Genomic DNA, 5,000 nt, shown 5'->3' with positions numbered 1-5,000 from the left:
ATATATATACACACACACACGACACACACACACACACACATAAACACACACACACACACACACACACACACACACACACACACACACACACCACACACACATAAACACACACACACACACACACACACACACGCACACACACACATAAACACACACTTCGATATACCAGAAAATATCTATCAATTCACAGGAAGACGTTAAATGCCAAACACAAAAAAATGAAATAGAAAAAAAGCAAAAAAAAACTAAACAAAAAACAAATACAAAAAATATGAAAACAAAATTAGTAAAAAACATGAATACAAAAAAAAAAAAGAAAAACAAACAAACAAAAGCAAACATAAAACAGAAAAAAACAAAAGCAAAAACAATACAAAAAAAACAAATAAATGTGAAATAATAAAAAATAAAACTCAAATACGAAACCAAAAAACAGAAAAAAAGAAAATGATATACAATTATTTAGCTAAAAAAAGATTAAAATTGCAGAGGCTGGCAGCTGGTGGAGTTTGGACAGCTGTACAGGCCTCCAGACAACAGAGTTCGTGTGACGTCATCAATCAGCTGACCTGATCCGACCACGCCCATTAAGTTGCTGGCGGAGGACCTAGAAGGAAAGGGGTTGTTATTATTATTTTTTGTTGTTATTGTTGAGGATTAGTTCAAGTTAAATGAAAAGAAGCTTATTTTATTTCTCTGTCTGTCTGTCTGTCTGTCTGTCTCTCTTCTCTCCTTCTTCTTCATTCTCTCTCTCTCTCACTCTCTCTTCTATATATATATTTATATTATATAAAAAAAAATTTAAAAAAATATTATATATATATATATATATACTATATATATATACATATACATATACTTATACATCATACCTTTATATATTATATATATATATATAGATATTATTATATTTATATATATATATATATATCTTATATATATATATAGCTTACTGTATATATATCATATATTTATATAAATTATTATATATATATATATATAATATATATATATATAGCTAATATTATTTAATCTATCTAATCTATATCTTTTTCTATCTATCTATCTATCTATCTATCTATCTATCTATCTATCTCTATATATATATATATATATATATATATATATATATATATATATATATATATATAAGAAATGCCTGAAAGCAATACAACTGGATAAAAGTAAAAAAAAAAAAGGAATATGAATCACAGAAACAAAATTCACCAACAAGAAAAAAAAAGCAAGCAAAAGCAAGCCATAACATAAGACTTACATAAGCAAAGCGACGCCGGAATCTTTCCCGGTGAGCCTCCTCGCCGTGCTGTTGGCCAGGACGCCACACAGATGGTACCGGACGCAGCTGGATTCGTTGGTATCGCGATATACCCTCCAGAGGCCGTTCAAGAAGCCCACGACATCGTCCTCATCGATGTCCTCCGGTGACAGGGCCTCGTCGCCAGTCGCGAGGTCCTCCCCTGCGTTGGGGTCAGAGGTCCAGCGTGATGTCAGCGAAGGAGGAAAGAGGACTTCGCCTCTTCCCGTTTCGGTGATGTCCCGGACGTCCCTTCTCACTCTCTCCACGACGCTTGAGAATATCGCGTCTCCGATAGCAGGCAGGACGACGAAGCCGAGGAGGAGACCCAGTGCTAAAGAACCCATGATGATGTAAGGGTTAAAGACGCTCATATCCTGGACGTACCCGCTGCCGTACCCGCTTGCACCGTACCCGCTTGCACCGTACCCGCTTGCACCGTACCCGCTGACACCATACCCTTGCCTGGACAAAACGTTTCCGTAATCGGACAGACGTTCTTGGGATTCGAACTGGGGTTCTTGGGATTCGAATCCCGTCGTACTGGTGGGATGGACGAGGCGGTGCCCTCCTCCGCCCCCTGCCTCACCCACCGCCCCGGCGAGGTCCTGCGGGGCGGCCCAGGCCTCTTGGAAGTCCCCCGGGGTGTGTCCTGTGTAACTGTTCACGGGCGTTTCTCTTGCGACGGTCCTTGGCGTCGGAGGTCGCAGTCTTTCCATGATATCGGGTATCGGCCTTGTGGAAGTTAAGCTCTGTATTGTTGAAGGATGTAGATTCGATGTAGGGACTGAGAGCTTCGTCTGCTGCGGAGCCCTGGAGGAATTCAGATATCAAGTAAGACATTATGTGGATTGGTTTGACCGACTGAGCTAAAGTAGTCACAAATCTCTCCCATTCTGCAGTTTCTGACAAAGTTACAGAGGCTTTCGAAGTCTTTCAGAGGGCCCATGGAAGGACTGATTTCACTTGCCAAAAACAACGCAAAGTCAGGCTCAAGTGTTTCTTGGTTAAGGAGCTCACGAGGTTTATCTTATCTCCGAGACTGAAGATGCGATCGATTATCTTAACAGGAAATAGTACTGTGAAGAGTGGCGATGATTTTTCCTCTTGCATATAACGCATAAATCTTTGCCAGGTGGACTTGGCTATCATCCATGCGTTAGGTGGTATCAGATGCTTTTCCTGCCTCTTATTGAGTGAATCGCGGCTGAGAAATGGGATACTGATGGTCTCTGAAGTGCTGGTGGCCTCGTATGACTCAGTACCATCTACAGTATCACCGATGGGTTTCTCGCTCTTCTCCCTTTCGTTAAAAGAAGCATAACCGACCCTCATATTAATCCCTCTTTCCTCTATCGCCCCTTGCTTACTATGCGACTTAGCCACCATGTGCACGGCCGTCATTAAGACTCTCAGAAGTTCCTTGTCCACACCCAGGCCACCGGATACCACAGCTACCACTTCCTCGAGATCTGGGGGGAGATGCTGGACAAACAAAGGGATAACCACAGCTCTTTCTTCTCTTCCTCCTGCTCCTTCTTCACCAACTCTTCCCCCTCCTCCTCCTCCTGCTCCGTCCCTTTCTCCTCCTCTTCCTGTTCCTTCCCTTTCTCCTCCTTCTCCTCTTCCTCCGTCTCCTCCTTCACTACCTCTTCCCCCTCCTCCCTGCCCCTTCCCTTTCTCCTCCTTCCCCTCCTTCTATTTGTCCTCCTTCTCCTCTTCCTCCTTCTCTTTCTCCTCCTTCCTCTCCTCCTCCTCTTTCTCCACCCCGAAAAGATCCAAAGAGGCTGCCGAAGAATCCTTCAGGAAGCTCTCCATACGTCTCGATACGACTTTTTTCTCCCACAGTGTCCTGGTTCCCTTCAAGGACACCTGCGAAGGACTTTCCAAGGATGAGAAGATCCATAAGAAACAGAGATGTCAGGAGCAGAGTCTTCATCCTCCGGGTCTTCGTTTTCGCTGAAAGGAGATGATTCTGGAGGTAAATTATACGGTTAACGAGGATCGTGTAATTTGCAATGAAGCATCGTCACAGCAAGAATGAGAGAGAGAGAAAAAAACACCAATTTTGCAACGTTCTGGATGAAATTGAATTGCTTTTCATTTTACATATATGCAATATTGTGACAAGAGCTTAACTGGTTTAAAAGCAAAGTAAAAATAATATCAATAAATCAATAAATTAAAATATTAATAATAAACAAAAAAGAAATGGAATAAAAATCAAAGCGACTATGTAGACAAAAATATAACAACAACAGTGGCAATAATTAACAACAATATCAGCCAACTGTTGCACTAACCTCCTTGCAACTGAGACACTCCTTCGTTGCAGAGAATTGCACGAAACGAAAGACAATCACCGCGTTCGATCTCGGTGACACGTCAGCAAAGACTCACAGAGATTTCGTTTTAACCCCTTCACTTTGATGCAAATTCTCTCTCTCTCTCTCTCCATTTATCAACCTCTCTATCACCCGCAATTTCCTACGAGTCATCCCATTTACCCTTAACCCCCCCTTCTCATCTTCCTCCCTCCCACCCTCCCCTCCCACCATTCCCTTCCTCCCTCCCTCCCTCCCTCCCTCCGTCTCCCTCCCTCCCTCCCTCCGTCTCCCTCCTTCTCCCACCATTCCTCCCTCCCTCCCTCCCTCCATTCATCAACCTCTCTATCACCCACATTTTCCTACGAGTCACTCCTTCAGCGTCCCCCAGCCTCGCCTACAGGTAAATCGAGCATGAAGGGAGGGGCGTCGCTCGTACCTGCAGAGGGTCGTGGCGCTGATCGACCTCGCCCTCATGACCTGCCTGAAGGTGACGCGGCAGGAGGGCGTCAGAGAGTGACATGAGTTAACGTGTTTGCAGGTTTTTTTTTTATTGTTATCGTTGTCGTTTTTGTTGGTGTTATTGTTATTGTAATCATTATCATTATCATATTACTCTTATTACTATTGTTATCATTATCATCATTATCATCGTCATCATCATCATTGCTATTGTTATTGCTTATCGTTATCATTATCATTATCATTATTGCTATCATTATCAATATAAATATTACAATCGTTACTGTCATTATCAATATCATAATTGCAGCAGCAGAAATAGATGATAATAAAGATCATGATGATAATAATAAAGATTAATAAAGATTAATTAAAAATTAATTAAAAATTAATTAAAGATTAATTAATAATAAAGATCACGATAATAATAATAAAGATTAACAGAAGATAAAGGAAGATGTGGTTCTTTCTATTTGTTTCAAGTTTACAAACATTTTGATCATACGCCGATATTGAATAACACACACACACACACACACACACATATACATATATATATATATATACATATATATACTATTATATATTATATTATATATATATATATATATATATTATATATTATATATATATATCTATTATTCTATGTGTGTGTGTGTGTGTGTGTGTGTGTGTGTGTGTGTGTGTGTTGTGTTGTGTGTGGTATATAATTGTATATATATATATATATATACTATATATATATAATTATATAGAATATATATAATATATATATATTGTGTGTTGTGTGTGTGTGTGTGTGTGTGTGTGTGTTTGTGTGTGTGTGTGTGTGTGTGTTGTGAGTGTGTGTGTATATAGCTATTATAGATAGAATAGATAGATAATAGATATGTATGTAT

Source organism: Penaeus monodon, chromosome 13 (assembly GCF_015228065.2).
Source record: "Penaeus monodon isolate SGIC_2016 chromosome 13, NSTDA_Pmon_1, whole genome shotgun sequence".
NCBI lineage: Eukaryota > Metazoa > Arthropoda > Malacostraca > Decapoda > Penaeidae > Penaeus > Penaeus monodon.
This window is presented reverse-complemented; position numbering follows the sequence as displayed.